This window comes from Rhinatrema bivittatum, chromosome 13 (assembly GCF_901001135.1).
Source record: "Rhinatrema bivittatum chromosome 13, aRhiBiv1.1, whole genome shotgun sequence".
Taxonomy (NCBI): Eukaryota; Metazoa; Chordata; class Amphibia; order Gymnophiona; family Rhinatrematidae; genus Rhinatrema; species Rhinatrema bivittatum.
The window spans coordinates 11510507-11530414 of NC_042627.1; the positions used below are offsets into that span (position 1 = coordinate 11510507).

Below are 19908 nucleotides of genomic sequence, written 5' to 3' on the forward strand. Positions count from 1 at the left end.
AAACTGACTTCCAAATAGTGGAACTCTATTAGTCTGCGAAGACATGAAGAAAAAGTTAATAAGAGTTACTGCCTGCTATATGGAACAGGATTTTGTTTGTGCTTTTTGTTTGGTTTTTGCCAAAAATCTCTCTGTTGTGGCCCTTTTTCTCTTTCATTGCTCATAATCTCTTCCCTGTTACTTGGCCACAACTAAGCAAAGTCTCACTAAATAGATGGAGCGCAGCGATAATCTATAGGCACAGAACACCAAAATATACAAAGTGCTGTTGTCAACTATGTGCACTTCTAATTAATTAGTACATTAAGCACGGCTGCAATGTTTTCATAAACAGTGGGAGTAAGGTTTGCAGTCCTTTATTATACAGAAGCTAAATAGTAATTCAGTCCATACATTATTTATGCCCTACTCTGCTGTTAAAGTGATCTGCTTGCTTGGAAATCATATGGTGGGTGCCTGACAGAACACAAAGTGATGTTAATGAGGATGAGCACATTAATAATGGAGCCCTGAAAGGAGAATTCACAGTCTTTGTTCTCAGCCTATACCTTTGAATATTTGATCCCCCTCTGATATGGTAAAATTGCATTTCAATTTTTTAAATAATAATCATACAGTGAAACCTATGTCAGCAAGCCCTGGTCACTGCAAAGGGACACATTCTCACTTAGACATTATACTGTCATTTGCTTGAGTATGTGAAAATCAGTAGAGAAACCTAAACACAATTTCAGTCAGTTTACTTTTTCTCCCTTTTACAGCAATAAGAGGAATAAATCAATGTTAAGCTTCCTTTGTATACGGCAGGGGTCTCAAAACTACAAACCAGTCAGGCTTTCAGGATATTCCCTACTGAATACGTGGAAGTGATTTGCATGCAAATCTATCTCATGCATATTATTCATTAGGGATATCATGAAACCTTGACTGGTTTGTGGTCCTTAAGGACCAGTCTGAGACCCCTGGTACAGGGCAAGTTTCTCACCGAGGTTGCTGAGAAAGCAAAAGTATAGGTAGAAACCCTGTTGGAATCCATTAACACTGCAGCATTAGGGACAGTATATGCTCAGTTCCCATATACTATCCCTAATGTTGGCTCTGCAGGGCACCCTACATTTACAAAGAAAAAGAAAATGTAAAGAATTATGTAATGAACCATTGTTTATGCTTAGTATCTGTGCCCCAGATAAGAACACTCATTATATAAATGCAAATAGTATCTGTTCAAAGTTCCACCATGGTCTTCCTTATGGATACAATTCCTATTATGAGAAAACAGTATGGGGAGGTAAAGACATATATTGTTCTTGGTGATGGTGCAGTATTGTGGCTAGCAAGTGTTGTATATGTAACCCCTGGGCTGACAGACTCAGATACAAGATCCCAGAGGCCATATTTCATACATAGGGGAAGATTTTCAAAAGCCTATGGGCACAAATCCATTGGATTTACGTGCGTAGCTGGGGTTACGTGCGCCAGGCCTATTTTAGAAAGCCCCGGTGATGCATGTAAAGTCCCGGGATGCCCATATGTCCCGAGGGCTTTGAAAAAGGGGTGGGGAGGGGGGCTAGAGGCCTCAGGCTCAGCAGCCATTTGCCGCTGCGTCAGAGGATCGTGTGCAGGCAGGCTGCCAGCGTGTACAACTTGCGCCTGCCTCCGGTAAAATAAAGGTCAGGGGGATTAGGATAGGGCTAGGGGGTGGGAGGGTTAGGAAGTTCCCTCCGAGGCTGCTCTGAAACCGGAGCGGCCTGGGAATTGTGCACGCAAGTTGCACAATTCTGCAGCCCTTTGCGCGCGCCAACCCCCGATTTTATAACATGCGCGTGCATATGGACGCGCGCGCATTCTTTTAAAATCTACCCCATAGGTTTTACTCTACATCTTCCCTTGATGTTGTAGTATCTGAGTGGTCAGGATTCCCTGAGTGGGGGAAAGACAAGTCTTCTATGCCCTGTGCATTGCAATCACTTATTTCCCAGAATAAAGTCCTTGAATACAGCAGTAATGAGTGCTGACGTATCTATGCCTGAGGAAACACTCACTGCTAAGATCAGAGTAACTGGCCTGTAGTTCTCATACTCCTCCTTACTTTCATTTTTGTGAAAAGAAACCACATTGTCCTGTCTCCAGTTCTTTGCAACTAAACCCTACTAAAGAAGGTTGAAAAGGTCAGACAGAGGAGGTGCCAGCATGTCCCTAAATTCTCTTAGCACCCTCAGATGTATTCCATCTACCCCCATTGCTTTATCTGCTTTTAGTTTTGCTAGCTGCTTGCAGATTCAGTCTTCTGAAAATGTACCGAGGTCAAACTCCGTTCCATTCCTTTTTATGGCAGTTTTCTGTGCTCCTACTCCAAAGCATTCCTCTCTGACTACCGTTAACACATCTTGTTAAGGAATTCCGCTTTCTTTTTGTCAATCTGTATAATTCCCCCTTCACTTTTGAGTATTGCAATTCAAGATAGAGAAGAACAAGAAGATATGCAGAGAATTGCAACAAAAACCATAAAGGATATGGAACAGCTGCCTTATGAAGAAAGACTAAATAAGTTAGAGCTCTTCAGTTGGGAAAAGAAATGACTCAATGCATGCATTTGTTTACAAATATTATAGTCTGCTCATATTCAAGGTGGGGTACATAATAAAACACACATGAAATCAAACTACATCAAAAACTAATACAAAAAAGTTGAAAAAAAATAAGAGACAGCCTGTCAAGACTGACAAAACACATCAAAAAGAGTCTTTCCCAATAGGTAAGAGGTTGGAGGCAGAATGCTGTGCTCAATGGACCATTGGCACATCTTATAGAGGAGTTAGAGCGCACTAACCCGAAAATGAATTTTTTCCGAAATTTCAGAAAAAATGTTTTTCGGTTCTCCCGAGCCATTCCGAATTAGACAATTTTAATGAAATTGCCTAATTCGGGAAAAACGATTGCACATCCCTACTGAATATGGTCCAGAGAAGAGCAAGTAAAATGATGCAGGGTTTGTACAGGAAGCCCTATGAGATGAGACTGAAGGAACTTAATACAATATACATAGAAACATAGAAATGACGGCAGAAGAAGACCAAACGGCCCATCCAGTTTGCCCAGCAAGCTTCGCACTTTTTTTTTTCTCATACTTATCTGTTACTCTTGGCTCTTAGTAACACTTTGGTACTATTTCCCTTCCACCCCCACCATTAATGAAAGGAGCAATGTTGGAGCTGCATCTAAGTATAATATCTAGCTTAATTTAGTTAGGGGTAGTAACCACCGCAATAAGCAAGCTACACCCATGCCCATTTGTCTACCCAGACTATGCGACTCAGTCCCTGGAAGAGAGGCAAGATGAGAGGGCATGGGTGGAAAAGAGGTATGAGGCAGACATTTAAATACCTGAAAGATATTAATGCACAGGAATTAAAGATTTTTCAATGGAAAGGAAGACATAGAACTAGGGGTCACAAGATGAAACTCCAAAGGGGTCATTTTCAAAAGGATTTATACATATAAGTGTAATTAATATTGTAGCAATTTTCAAAAGCCATTCGCTCGCACAAAGTGCACTTACACGAGAAAATCCTATGCACAATTCAATGACATATATTGTAGCAATTTTCAAAAGCCCACTTACATAGGTAAAGTGCATCACACATGTAAAACCCAGTTTTATGCAGGTAAATGCTTTTGAAAATCAGGCTCCAGTTGAATAGATTCAAGAACAATGTCAGGAGGTATTTTTTTCATGGAAAAGGTGATTGATGCCTGGAATGCCCCCCTGGAGGAGGTAGTGATGACAATGAAAGGGGCAGGCTTCAAGAAGGCATGGAAGAAACACAAAGATGGTCACTTTCAAATTGATGCACATGCGCGGACATGGAGGCACAGATTTTATAATTATGTGGGTTTATGCACGCATGTTAAATCAGCTACTCACACATACAAGTGCGCAAGATTTTATATTGATGTGGACATGTGCACATGTATGCTGCCTTGAGCACATAAGGGGGAATTTTACACTACTAGCCCTGACCCCTAAAACCCCACTGACTTTCCTATAGTACTTACACACAGTCCACAACAGAAGCAAGTTATGTGATTGTGGGATCCCGGTGCACGCTTGTGACGCGTAGCTGAACTTCATGCTGCAGTCCTGATTCGCCATGCCCCACCCCTTTTTCCCCAAAACATTTTAATGTACATACCCACAGACTTTTTAAAATCCACAAGGCCCACATGCTTCCGAGTCACATGCATATCTCCCAGTTTGGCCACACATAGGGTTTTTAAATCTAACCAAATGGTAATGAGAGAGCTGCTCTGCTTCACTGAGTGACACTTGCAGCCCAGGAGTCACTCAGTGCTTACTGGATGGCACTGTCACGGGTCCACCAGTACATGCACTCCCAACTGCATCATTTTCAAGGTCCAGCCCCTGGAAGGCTTTCCTGGCAACTTGAAAACTCAAATAGAAGGTCTCTGTAATGTCATAAAGTTCAAAAGTCTGGCCCCATGGGCCTAACTGCCACCTCCCACTGTATCTCCAAGATATTCCACTTGTCCCTTCAGATACAACCACCCACTGGCAGTCTCTCAAAACAATATCCTTTTAAGTAGGTACATCCAGATAATAAAACAGCCTTTATCTACCGGCTCACCTTCCTGGAAGTCACACCAGCCATCCATCTACAATCACAGTCAGCAAGAAAAGCAACCATATTACTACCATGAAGGCTCTTCTTTCTGGTCAGGCTGAAGCCCTTTTAAATTATGGAATCAAGTACTTCACAGGGCACTATAGCTGGTTGAGAGTCCCTTCTTACATGAACAATTAAAGTCCCAGAAATGGCCAGGAGATTCCAGCATCAGAGGACTGAGCTTTCCAGAACCCAATTTGAATACATAATGTGCTAACAATTACCCAATACATGTTGGCAGAAAGAACATTTGGAAGGGGAAAATTCTTAGTGGTTGTGCTACATCTTCCTCCTAGGGGCTAAGCAGAGAGACAACATAGGGGAGACCTGGTAAACTGGAGTCTTTCATGACGTTATGGGAGCTGGCACAGAGAGATGTTGCCTCTTGAGCTTCCTCCTGCAGGGAGTTAGAAAATGAGACACAGACACACACACAAGCAGGGATCCAGATTAAAAAGGATTGCTTGGTTATATTGCACCAGGACTACATGTACTTTAGATTGAGTAGGATTAGATATGTTACTGCATTCAGGCAGATAATGATATTAGCAAATACAGACTTCTCATCTGAGTTTCCTAAATATTGTCAGACCCAGTCAGTAGATAAGGCACAATTCACCATAGTTTCCTTTGAACCCATCCTATTTGCACAGCCAATGACAGCCTTGCTTCCTGTAGTTATTCTCCTACCACTAACAGGAAAGCATTCTGGCTGTCAGCTAATCTCTCCTCTTCGCTAATTCCTTTCATTAATTTCATCCTAAACCAGCTTCCTTCTAACTTTCATTTTAGCTTACTACAAGTACCTTAGCCAGTTCGTGAAGAAAGCTCTTCAGCTGATCTGCCTCTCAGCTTAATGGCAACTTACAAGAGGGCATCTGCTTTCTGAATGTGCTGTTTGCCACATTCCTCACCATCCAACATAAACACCACATTTTATTTTCTACACAAGATGCCCCTCTTCCTTTTAGAACCATCTTAAGCACCACTTCTTACATCAATGACTTTAAATGAATGAAGAAACCTCTTCAGAATACAAATCTGCCATTTACTTTCTTAGTGCCTCTCTCTCTAGCTTGTACTCAGTCGCTGTTGCATGCTAAGCTAACTTCAGACTCAGAGACAATCTATTGAATGCAACTCCCCTCCTTCTGATGATAACGCTGCGTTTTCATGCAGTTAATTTGCTTGGATCAAAGTGCTGAAATATATTAAATGAGAATTCTCATTCCCTATGTAAAGAGACTGCTTCTGGGGCCACACCATGCTTGTGTACTGAAGAATGGGCGATTGAAAATGGGTTCCTTCCAAGGTACAGGCGAGGATTCCCTACTCTGGAAGAGAAGAAAACATTCCCGTCTCTGAGATGTACATGAGGAGTTCCTTCCTTTGCACCTGATTCACTAAGGGTTTTCTTTTTACCAAAGGCACAAAATGGGAAAAATGCCTTAATGAATCTGGCCCAAATTTGAGAGGTACAAGAGGAGTTTCCCTACTCTGGGAAGTGAAGAAAATGTTTCCACCTCTGAAATATACACAAGGGGGTTCCTGTCTCTGAAAGATACAAGAGACGAATGCCCTTTGAGAGCTACTGGAGAAGTTGCATTGGGTTGAAAGGCCGGAGGGTCCACCAAGTCCATCCTCCCTTATGCTAGGGACGTGCTGTCATTTTAAAACATCAGTGAAATTATTGTTAAATCATTTGTGCCATTTCCCATCCGAAAGGACACAGAAAAAACAAACAAAATACCGTGTCAAGTTTATGTCACGTCCTAAAATATAGGAAATAGCTTCAGAGGGATAACAGTGTTCAGTTTGGTGTGAAAAGAAAGACAGAAGTCGAGTGGCACCTTATAGACTAACTAATTTATTAAAGCATGAGGTGCTGTAGGGTCTGAGTGAGGGAACTGGAGGGGCCGTGCTCTGTGAATTAGGAGATTGTAGGAAACAGGTGCACTAAAACCAATGAGGACAGAAACTTGAACTAGACCCACCAAAATTTCTGGCATTGTAAAAAAAAAAGTATGCACATTTTAAAAACATTGTCCTGCGATTCTTAACAGATGGAATAAGTCCAGGGTCTCTGGATGGAGAAACGGGTTTTGATTATATCTAAATCGGGAGGGAGAGGATTTGAATAATTCATGTTAAATTAGGGCAGGCTGAAAATGCACTCCTATAAATCAGAGTCTGAACACTCTGAGAGCGTTTCCACAAATCCAAACCAGTCCTGTAAATACAGATTTTTTCACAAAGGGAATTGGGAGAGTTCAACTGGGTTGATTCTGAATCTTGGAGGTTGCAGCTCGCACCTTTCTTTTTCCCTGTTCTGTAGCGTCTCTCTGTATTAGAGTTTTACAGCGCAGCACAGGATGTGTCCCCTGCCTGAAAATCCAGGGCATGCCATCACGTAATGATAACACTTAACAAATTCAAAGACCGATTTACACATGTCACTAATCCAACAGAGAGAAACAGGAACAGGCTCCTAATTAAAATGGTTTCACAGTTTCTCAAACATAAAGATACCTGCTACAAATATATCTTTTTTTTTTTTTTTACATATTTGTTATTTTATAAGCGACAGACTGAGAAAATAAAAGAGAGAAAAAGAGACACCCCCCCCCCCTCCTGTATCCTTCCATGAAGTTAAACATGCCACATCAAACAGCAGCGAGATTTTAAAGGCATCAACATGTCAGGAAAAAGAAAATTACTTCTCCTGTTAGACCGTCCCATGAGGGGGCGTGCACGGAGGAGACGAGAAGCAGGTGGCGGGATGGGGAGAGCAGGCAGACGTGTTTAAAATAACTGAACTTGTTCACGCCATGTAATCCCTCAGACATCTTGGGGGATTTGAAGTCATGTCAGATAGAAATTGACATGAGCGGGGAGTGCACAGCATTGATTCTATTTGGCTGCAGCATTTCCTGCATCAGCACACGGTAGAATTATAATTTCTAGCAATAGCTTGTGGTGGAGAGTGTGTGTGTGTGTGTGTGTGTTTGGAATCTGGGAAGAAGGCAATAATTTTTAAAGGAAACAAGAGTCTTGAGTCTTATGTTGAAACAGTACACCCACAATATACCCTCCATGTCCCTCTCTCCCAACGGAGTAGTGTGAATATTATTTTTAAGCCTGTAATACTCTGAGCGGAGAGAATGGCCTTCCTGGGTAGAATTGGAGTTATCAATATTGATCCTGCTGTATGAGCTGAAATAAAGTTAGGACTCTTGCTCTCTCTTTTTTTTTCCGTTTTGCCTATTGACTAACCCTTATTCTTTGTTTTACAGTGCTGTTTATTCAACCAAAGATATCTGCCAGAGAACGATATAACACAGCCTGTAAAGGCACAAGCTCCATCACAGAGTTAACGTTTGACCTCCTGAAGATGAGAGTCTATTGTGGAGACCACTCGGTCAGTTTGTTAGCATTAGCAGCTAGGAAGGCTAATTTGGTAAGTGCCATATTTCCGTGCGACCCAAAGATATCGTTCGCCCATCCCAGAACACTAAGCTGTTACAAAACCCCAGCTTCCCATGATTCTGCGGCCGTGGGAAGTGCCCGTATGACATAGTGAGGGCAAAGGTAGCCCTGGCGCCATTTTGAATATTGGCAATACGGCCCGCGTGCAGGAGGTCGCTCCCGGACCCCCGATGGACTTTTGGCAAGTCTTGTGGGGGTCAGGAGGCCCCCCCAAGCTGGCCAAAAGTCCCTTGGGGGTCCAGCGGGGGTCCAGGAGCGATTTCCCTGCATGCATGCCGTCGGGAGCAGGAACCAAAATGGCGCCAGCGCTACCTTTGCCCTGTCACATGATAAGGGCAAAGGGCCACCGGCGCCATTTCTCTTAACGCAGCCGTGGCCAGAGAGCGGGAGATTGCGCCGGGACCCCCCCCCCCCCCACTGGACCCCAGGTAATTTAAAAACATTTTGGGGGGGTTCGGGAGGGTGGGGGATTTGTTTTAAAGGGTCGGGGTGGGTTTAGGGTTGTTTTGGTGTGCCAGTTTTCCTGCGCCCTATTTAACAATACAATACAAATGCCCCTGACAATAAATCGGGGGCATTTGTATTGTATCGTGCACTCTAACAATTTTGGACGATTTTAAAATTATCTGACGATAATTTTAATCGTTCAAAAATGATTCACATCCTTAGTAACTATAGCATGGGTTATTTTTCCCTATATGCATCACCTTGCACTTATCTACATTAAATTTCATCTGCCATTTGGATGCCCAATTTTCCAGTCTCACAAGGTCTTCCTGCAATTTATCACAATCTGCTTGTGATTTAACTACTCTGAACAATTTTGTGTCATCTGCAAATTTGATTATCTCACTCGTCGTATTTCTTTCCAGATCATTTATAAATATATTGAACAGTAAAGGGTCCCAATACAGATCCCTGAGGCACTCCACTGTCCACTCCCTTCCACTGAGAAAATTGCCCATTTAATCCTACTCTCTGTTTCCTGTCTTTAGCCAGTTTGCAATCCACGAAATGGCATCCCCACCTATCCCATGACTTTTTACTTTTCCTAGAAGCCTCTCATGAGGAACTTTGTCAAACGCCTTCTGAAAATCCAAGTATACTATATCTACCGGTTCACCTTTATCCACATGTTTATTAACTCCTTCAAAAAGTGAAGCAGATTTGTGAGGCAAGACTTGCCCTGGGTAAAGCCATGCTGACTATGTTCCATTAAAACCATGTCCTTTCTATATGTTCTGTGATTTTGATGTTTAGAACACTTTCCACTATTTTTCCTGGCACTGAAGTCAGGCTAACCGGTCTGTAGTTTCCCGGATCGCCCCTGGAGCCCTTTTTAAATTTTGGGGTTACATTTGCTATCCTCCAGTCTTCAGGTACAATGGATGATTTTAATGATAGGTTACAAATTTTGAAATATGGAACTGGCAGGGGCAGAAGTGACTGAAGATCGTTTCTGCCCCTCTTTGGAACCCAGACATCACAGAGGAGATGAGAGGGGGGTCTGAGAGAGTCCAGTGGGAGGTAGGGGTGGGAATAAAGCTGGGGGATCTTTTTTTTTAGTGATACTGGGTTGGGTTTATGAAGAAAGAAGCTAACATAGGCTGTCACATGGTAGGAGCAATGGACGGCCGGTGCCATCTTGTGCTCCTACCATGTGACAGGGGTCGACTAATGGCACCTGTAGCCCCTGTGACATAGTAAGGGCAAAGACTATCGGTGCCATTTTGAATACCGGCAGCCGACGGCCTGAGTGCAGGAGATTTCTCCAGGACCCCCCGCTGGACCACCAGGAACTTTTGGCAAGTCTTGGGGGAGGGGGTCAGGAGGGGGGCTTTATTCGTTAATGATACATTGCATTCATGGGGGTTCGCCATACATTTCAGGACACCACGAATGCAACGAATAGGGACCTATACGTTGCGGATTGCGCATTCGTTCAAAACGAATGCACATCGCTACTAAAAAGATCCAGGGCCGGAGCCAGGGATGGAGCAAGGGCAGGGAAGGCAAAATATGTGTGGAATCATTATTTTGAAATCTCCGTGCACCCTTTACTTCATGCATATTGCACTTGTACAGACGTACCCGCGTTGTTTGCTGGCTTCAAATTTTCAAAGAGAAACTGTCCGGGGACCTAGAAATAGCCCATGGACTTTGAAAATCGCCCCCACAATGTTTAATAATTGTAATACTTTCTAAAGGCATGCTATAATATCGAAAGTAAAAATAGAAAGATTTTGTCTGCTTTATTATTCCCTGTGATACTGTTCTCAGACTCTCCTCTCTTCTGATACCTCTTCCTGATTCTTTTTTCTGTTGTACTATTCCTTATGCATTGTTTCTCTTTTCTCCATCTGTCTGACATCTTTTTTGTTTCCTTTTTTGTCTCACCTCTTCTTTCTCTTCCCATCATCGTCACCTCTTCACCTCCCTTTCATTTCTCCTTTCCATCTCTCTCTCATCTCCTTCCTCCCAGCCTTCCATACCTCCCACTACTCGAAGGGTCACAGGCCAGAGCAGAACACTAATAATGTGGAGTGTGAGCAAGAACATCTCACTCCTTCTTCCTCTCCCATGTGCACTTCATAGGATGCATGTGTAAGAAAGGAGGAGGGGGAAGTTACTTCTCTTTCACTGTGTCCTCTCCTATGTGCACTCCACAGGATGCATAGGTAGGAGAGGAGGAGGAGGAGAAGCTACTTCTCTCTCATTATTTTCTTTCTCACATGCACTACACAGGATGCAGAGAAAGAGGGGAAGCTACTTCTGACTATGTCCTCTCCCACATGCCCTTCACAGGATGCATGGGTAGGAGAGGAGGAGTTAAAGCTACTTCTCTCTCATTATTTCCTCTCTCACATGCACTGCAGAGGATGCATGGGTAGGAGAGGAGGAGGGGAAGCTACATTTATCTCATTGTGTCCTCCGCTGTTCTACGCAGACCCACATTTGGATTGGTAAGGAGAGGTGACTTAACACAGAAGCTGGGAATGCCACTGAACATTTCCTGAATCTCTCAGGCCCAGCAGACCTATGGTATTGGTTGCCAGAACTTCGGTTCCAGTTGCGTGAATTTTGGAAAGCAACTGCAACATTTTATTGCAATGATTTTCCACACTGAGCATCTTATGTAACTCTTCACTACACAATTCAGCTAACTTGGACAGAATTATTTTAAACAGAGTCATCATCCATAAAGTGTTTTATCACATTAGTAAACGGCCATTGAATTAATAGCATTTGACTTATTAATTTCTCTTTGTGCTACTTCCTATAAACTGTAAATAGATCACAAAAGTTTAATGCTGTGAAAAGGTAAGTACAAAGCTACAATTTCTGTAGGGCTGTGCCAAAGGCAGACAGGACATATGTCATCGATATCCCTATTAAACCAAATAACTCTCTCCATAGTAGCTAGATAAAGCAGTGCATAAAACCTTTAAAACTGAAAATGTTAATGTAGCCCTTGCCCCAACTCCTTCTCAGTGACAAGAGGGAGGAAAAAGAAGCCCATCAAGGCCCTTAGGGTCTTCTGCAACAGCACAGTAAAATAAACAAACACTACACTGTGAGTGAGGCTCACAAATAAATCCTCTTTACTGGTAAACTTGATTGCAGGTGAAAAATCACAGTGCTACCCACTGTGCACATTGCTTAGTGCACATTCAATACAGAAAAATTAAGTTCCAAGAAATCACAGCAACATGAAATTCTGCACACCCTGGCAGGTAGGTACACACACATCTGGATGTACTGCACTGGAATCCAGTGGACCAGAACTGGCTGCTCCTCTTTAGACAATGAAACATAAGCATCTGCTGAGGCTGCCTCAGACAACAACTCTAGGATAACTTTTTCCCCCCAAGCATGGCAGTCCTCCCTCCTGACTCCAGCCAGGAAACTCTACTTCCATTGAAACAATCTCCATTCTCACTCAGGGTCTCTTGAGATTCTGAGACCTACTAGTAAGGGACAGCTTTGTGACCCCCTTCCACAATGCAAATAACTACTAGGATAGTGTTCTTTTAAACATCTGGGTAGCCACCATGGTGGCTACTCCCCAGCCTTGCATTTATCAGAGCTGCTGTAGTTACTCCAAATTAAATATTTTCTCCCTTCAGTGTGAAGTAAACTGCATACATTTTTGTTTGCTTACATGTTAATATTAATTGTTTTATCTGGAATCTGCTTAGCATGACAGAGTCACTATAGGCGGATTACAAATGTACTAAATAAATAAATACAAGCTTGCCAAAAATCTGGAGAAGAATCTGTTTGCATGCAGGACCATGATGTCACTCAGAGCATCATCACTTGCCAGCCATTCGGTAGGTACACCTTGTCCTGGGCAGGAAGTGGATCTTGGCAGCATGAGAGCCAGTATTCGCTGGAGTTGGAACATCAAGACCATCGCTGAACCTCATTTCAGTTCTTTGCCAGTAATGGCTGACCTATCTGACTCCCAGATGGGAGATGGCATCTGGCTGTCAAGCCCGGAGGAGGGTTAGACCATAGTGACCAGCAATTCAACTTGCAGTCTTTCCAATGGAACGGTCTCTAGTGCCAGCCCAGCAACTGCAAGAAGTGATTCAGTACTAGCCACCAGAATGGAAAGAGTACCATGGTCTTACTCCTGGAGTCAATTACAATTGCCTTGGTGGCTCTACCATGATGGGGGCAGCAGAGTGTGCAGAATGTACTCGTTTCAGTGGCCACATCCAGTGGCTCTTGAGCATTGCCGATGTTGTGCTCCCATGTTCTTTGAAGCAGATGCCAGCACTGGACAACAAGTCGGCTGCTGTGAGTATTCTAACCCATATGAGGGGCCTACAGTGTCACTCGTTGAATCTGAAGGGAGTGAACAGAGTAGTGGAGTCGGGAGTCACCTGCCTGAGCCAGTTGAAGCTGCAAGGGGGTCTGCTGAGCCCATATTAACTGAAATTGTTGAGGTGGAAATGGGGCCCGATTTACTCATGCACATGAATTGAAGCCCGAGGGGATTTCCTTTATGGTAGAAGATGAGAGCAGCCAAATCACCCATGCAGAATCCCTTGATTCGGTGGACACGGTGACGATGAAAGGACAAGCGGTGTTACTGCAGGGTCGCACTGCCTTACATAGACTGCTCTCTGCTGGCCTGTCGCCAGTGAGGTTTAGACATCCGTTGGAGTTGCCTGCAGCGAGCTCAGGTTATTCTTCAGATGAGGGGCTGACATCCTCTAGATTCCCTAGGAGGGCTGGCAGGACTTTAATCAGCTGAAAATTTGACTCTAGTGAATGAAATGTTGCCATTTCTGCCAAAAGTACCCAGAGGTGTTTTGACATAGAGAACCCTCACCTTAAGATTTCAGCAAGGGGCCCCTAGAATATGCTGGCATTTTGCAGGCAATGTATGGACAGTGCATTGCCCTATACAAGCTCAGACGTTTCATCCAGAGGCTCAACAAGTAGTATGGCATCCCCTGTGTCCTCTAGTAGTGGACAGGGTAAAGATTTGCCCTTATTATTTAGTGAAGTGGCTGCTTTGAGAATGGTGCCTAGCAGTTTGGTAGCGGCTGATGGGTTTGATCACCCTATTCCCTGGAAGGTTTGTGACTAGTTCTGGGTGGTCCCCAGCACTCTTAAGGAAGGGAATACCCTACGGCAGCTGAATGACTTGTATGGTGGAAGACTCAGGTACTTTTTGGATTACAACATCCCTATGTTCCAGTGTATATTATGAATTACATCGAGCATCATCAAGAGGAATGGATCTGGGAGCACGCGGACAAGTGCGTAATCAAAATTGATTATGACTTTGTTTGCAGTCACTCAGAATACAGTAATGAGATGGCTTGGTGAGTGAAAGGAATGAAAATGGGAAGAAATGTCTATTCACATGCATTTGTATGCCACTGGTGGAACCCCAGAGAGAAGCAGAAGTTGTTTGAGATGTATGAGCAAATTAGAGGTCCAAGCCCTGTAGCTGTGTGACCCCTTATTTCAGCCAGCCATATGAAGAGAGGATTACAGATTTATCCAACTAAGTAGTGGGAGGTGAATGGGTGTAACGAGGAGGATCTGAGTTAGCCGGATAACTTATCTGGCTAACTCTGATCACCCCATAGACCTGTTCTAAAGTTATGCAACAAATCAAGAGCGTTAGCTCAATCGCTGGAATGTTGAAACTTTTCTGATTGTTTTTAATAAGGTTTGTTGTAGAATATTTTATAAAAAAAATTTTGATTGAGTTTTTTGAATTAAATTCTTTGTGACACCTACTCTGTGTAGATATTATTTAAATGTTGCTTTTTAGTTTAAGTATGATAAATTTATAAATATGAATGTGAATATTAATATAAAGGAATTGGAGGGAAGTTTCATATAAATTCGTAGGTGTCTCCGCACCACGAGTGTGTGGTATTATAATCATTAACGATCCCTCGCCTCCTATGTGAATTTTTTAAAACATTTTTTTACTAGAGATTCCTTCACCTCTGTGAACCTCTTCCGTGTAGTGAGCACCCGGTAAATTATTTTATATACCTAAACGGTATTTGATGCCAAGAATTCTGTTGTCTATATAAATGGATTATAAGCTTTGAAAGAGTAAAAACATCTTGAAACCCCGCCCAGAGGCGGGGATGACAGGGCTCTCCTTAATCAGCGAGAAGCATTTTGGATCTTCACTCTCAAGACATCAGCCCCTCGGGGAATGAATGACGATCTAAATTGGAACTCTCTGTTATAATACATGTCCTTCAGAATCGCAGCTATTATTCAGTGACATCTGTTATAGGCATTTACACGCCACTGATCGCGACATTTGAGGGTGCCTCACGCGAGTGTATAGACCCAGTTTCCTGTCAGGTCAGAGAGTACCTTTAGCCAGCACTATTCCGGCGTGATCACGTCAGTAAATCAACATATGGTCATTGGTCAATCTTAGCTCCCTTGCTGACATATAAAAAGGGTTCAGTACAACGCACAAACCACTCTTCCGGAGACGGAGCCAGAGCAACACTGTCCAGAGCCAAGACAGCTAGAGCATTTTCTAATGGAGTTTATCCAGATTCCGTAAAAGTTGGTTGCATTACAACGTTTCACGCCCCTGAAGAAAGACAATCAGTCTGAAACACGGATCGGCTGTGTCGGGACCATCGTTCAAATCTGGACAATATAACCAACTGACATCTTAAAGGGAAGTCTGAATTTTACTCTTTCAAAGCTTATAATCCATTTATATAGACAACAGAATTCTTGGCATCAAATACCGTTTAGGTATATAAAATAATTTACCGGTGCTCACTACACGGAAGAGGTTCACAGAGGTGAAGGAATCTCTAGTAAAAAAATGTTTAAAAAATTCACATAGGAGGCGGGGGATCGTTAATGATTATAATACCACACACTCGTGGTGCGGAGACACCTACGAATTTATATGAAACTTCCCTCCAATTCCTTTATATTAATATTCACATTCATATTTATAAATTTATCATACTTAAACTAAAAAGCAACATTTAAATAATATCTACACAGAGTAGGTGTCACAAAGAATTTAATTCAAAAAACTCAATCAAAAATTTTTTTTATAAAATATTCTACAACAAACCTTATTAAAAACAATCAGAAAAGTTTCAACATTCCAGCGATTGAGCTAACGCTCTTGATTTGTTGCATTATATTAATTTATCGCTGTTGCAGTGGCACATTGATTTTTCTTGGTTTGTCCCTGTTCTAAAGTTAGCCAGATAAACTTATCTGGCTAACTTTAGGATAGCCGTATATATTCAGCGGCATGGCCATGCCACTGAATATATAGGTTAAGATAGCTGGATAACTTGCTGAATATGGAACCCAGTGAATTTTTTTAAATGTTCAGTATTAAAATTTTGCAGAAAGGAAAAGGTTCTACAGCAGTAAGCAAATTCAGAATCACAGAAAGCAAAGGATCCTGCCAGTCCTTATGCTCCCCCTTAACTGGTCTCTCAGGATATTCGTGATGAATACAAATGAAACACATTTCTGCACACTGGTCTAATTCATACATAAAATATATACCAATACCTCAGGAATATTCATTATGGATTACCTGAAAAACCAGACTGGCTGAGGAAAGAGTCGACTTGAGCACCACTAGCTTGACACAATATGTTATACACATCTTGGAGGCAGGGAGTTTCTCTCTCACTAGCCAATTAATCTATGTACTTTACATCTGAACATGTTGCAAAAGCGGGGATATTTATGCTGAAATCCCATGGTAGCCACCTATCTTCCTAAAAAGAACAGGGACATGATTGTAAGATTAAGATTTATCTAAAGAGCTGGCACTTCTCCAATTAGAAAAGCAGGACCTTAATCCCCAGAATGCAGCAGTACAATAAATCCAGGACTGGCTCACCTGTCCCCACTGACCTGAATTATATTGATCCCCTATATAACACTTCCTGTTTACTTATTGCTTCCTTTTAAGCACTGCCTGATAAAAGACATCTCTATCCCTTATCTGCACTGTTAGAAATTATGGAAGCCTCACAGTGAAAATTCATTATTGGTGGATCGTAGTTTTTCTTAATTGAATTGTAAATGCTAACAGCAACAACCACAAGCAGAAAGAAAGAGAGCAATGGAGCCGGAGAAATTTAATTAGCTGCATTGACGGGGATGCTGATATTCATAAATTTGCTTGTAAAGAGATTTTGTGGGTTGATTCAATGGATATAGTCTAAAAGAACTGTTGTAGAAACTACACACTATTGGAATACCTCACTTCAGTCATACATGCAAAACACAGATATACCCTCAAATATAGAATAAAGAGACCATAAAGTATAAATAGAAATGTACAGACAAAGCTGAACTGGAAACCACAATAAGCCAAATTCTATATACATAGCAACAATGGAAAAACAGAAGCATTACCACTCCTCATAAAACAATAGAATTAGTAAAACAATACCAATAAAAATAATAATTCAAAACTAATGAATAGAATAACATTCAATAATTAAAAACTCAAATAAACATTTTCCAAACACCAATAAAATAATTCAAAACAAACACATCAAATAATACCCAACAATTAAATCTAATAGCAATACTAATGATGAAATCTATATTTAGGTTGGAAGTAAGAAGGATTAAATGTGATTACCTGTGTTGTAATGATTACTATGTATTAGTTTATGTTTACCATTTTATTGTTTTTATTTCATTAGTTTGTTTTATTATTCTATCATTTCTTTTTTTCTTTTAATATTTTGAATGTTATTTGTAAACCGTTGTGATCTTGATATGGAATGATGGTATATACAATGTTTAAATAAATAAATAAATTTAAAAAATCATCCTTTATCCATACCTGGGAATTTCTGATTTCTAGATGCCCTGAAAGGAAAGGAAGTGGGTTATTGTACACATACATGTTCCCTCCCATACATACACTTGGACACTTTCTCACACACATACACACATGCTTTCGCTCTTGCTCACTCTCACATACACACAGACATATGCTCTCCCTTACTCTCATATGCACACATGCTATGTCTCTCTCCCATACGCATATACTTATGCTCTCTCTCCCACACACATATGCTTTCTCTCATGATCACACATTCCACACTCTCTCTCTTCCACACTCATACACACATGCTCTGTCTCTCTCTCACATGTGTACATACACACTTGTTCTCTCTCACACTCACATACCCACATGCACTCTCTCTCTCACTCTTCCACTACCATATCTACTGTGATATCCTCCTTGGGTATCTTCAATTCCACAGACCTTTGGCACCCCAATGTCTGTAAGACTTTACTCTGGCACCCCCGCTCCGTAGGTAGTGCTGCTCTTTCTCTTTAATAAAGACTCTAGACTTGAACTGTGTCCCGACGGTGAGGCTCACAGGGCTCCCCCCCATGGGTGGTACCATCTCTCACCTCAGTCCAGGGCCCTCACACCCACTAATCCTAACAGCCAGACTGGCTGTGCGTGTCCCAAAGCCCGGGTTGAAAATTGATGCTGTATAGGTGATAGTTTTGTACTCTTGTACCAATCCTAAGCCATCTAGTGCTAGAGGTGAAAAGAACATTATCCATGTCTTCTCTGATTTCTTTGTTTCTGGCAGTATTAGAGGATTATAAAGTACTCTTAGCAGATCCCTTCCCAGGTCCTCCTGGGTGCAGCATAGGGCTTCAGTTGTGAGTACCTGTTTTCCTTTCAAGCCTTGGACCTGAAAGCTGAGCTGCTTTCTTATTTTATATCCTTCCTGGGAAAAAAACAATCTAGAAAAGCTAGAGGCAAAAGTTGTTCATATCTGTGGTTATATATCACAGGAAGATGTTTTTATTTTTATCACAGGCACTGTAATCTTAAAGTACAATGTCAACCAAACCAAGAACAATCCTAAATGAAATCGTGAACTTCGTGGAAGTCAATTTAAGGGCCTTGGGATCTCTGATAACTCAGTCTTACTTTTCATTATGGGTTAAATCTTTTCTTCCTACTTCAACACTGGCTAACATCACGGATGTACAGAGGAAAAATATTGGGTTCGGTTTGTTCATTTGTTTCGTGAGCATCTAAATTTGTTTCATTAGTTTCAAAACAAACAAAAAAAACCTCATTTGTTCATTTTATTTGCTCATTCATTTGCCATTAAAGTCAATGGGAGAGACACTGCAGCCTATTCTGGACTTCAGAATTGGGTTTTATAATCAGTAACTTATGGGAAGATATTATCAGAAGAGGGAAAGATCTCCAAGGAACCTAAACTATGGCAAAGTGGCATCAAAAGTGACATGAATAGCCTAATGCACCGTAAAGGGGTATCAGCAGTGGCAGGAGTTCTCCAAGGCATTGTTAGAAGAGTAAAGAAACAGCAAGAGGGGGATGAACACCCCAAGGCTTCAAAAGAGGGCACCGACAACAGTGGCATAAACCCAAGGTGCAGCAATGCTGCACAGAAGAAAACTCCTAAGGTGAAGGATGTGGGGTATAGCAGTAAGACAGAGTGGCACTGGAGATGTTGGTCTTCCTGTTGAAACACTTGCCACTTCTCAGATTTAATATAAGGAAATCATCTGTTGTCAGTATCATTGTTCTCTCAAGAACTTTTATTTCATTCCTTACTTAATCTTGCTGCTGGTTGGAATTTTGGGTTTCTTGTGAAATTTGTTTTCCAGTTGAAACTTTAATCACAATCAGAACATGACAATAGTCTCTCCTCAGTTTGGCTGTGAGTTTGCTTTACTAAGAAAGCTTTTGCATATTATATAGCTGAACACAGTCTCTTCCCTTTCTCGATTTTCTGGTGTTGCATTAGTTCAATTATCCGTAACCATCTGCAAACTATCTTGACTTTTCTATGGTAATCTCTGCTACTGATTTACAAATCATTCTTCCTTTTCAATTCACTAGACAGATTCTTACTACATAGGAGAGGGATGGGGGGGGGGGGGGAGGGGTGCAAGGGAAAGGTTGTCAGGCATTCCTGAGATACTTTTAGTTTCATGGTGTTGTTATTCTGACTGCGTTCTACTCGGAAAGAAGGGGAGGTTGGGGACTGAAAATGTATAAAATATAAATCTTGTTTCATATGTTTGGTTTGATATACATCAGAAACCATAGAAACATAGAAATGACGGCAGAAGAAGACCAAATGGCCCATCTAGTCTGCCCAGCAAGCTTCACACATTTTTTTCTCTCATACTTATCATTTTCTCTTAACTCTTGGTTCTATTT

General features: G+C 41.8%; 1 long non-coding RNA gene across 1 annotated transcript in view; it reads left to right on the forward strand.

The window, feature by feature from the left end:
• Positions 1-7982: 7982 nt before the first annotated feature.
• The window catches only part of LOC115075467, an 88678-nt gene continuing 76752 nt past the window's right edge, over positions 7983-19908 (forward strand). Inside the window, exon 1 of the long non-coding RNA XR_003852524.1 lies at positions 7983-8142. This is a non-coding gene — a long non-coding RNA (uncharacterized LOC115075467). The remainder of the gene's footprint in view (positions 8143-19908) is intronic.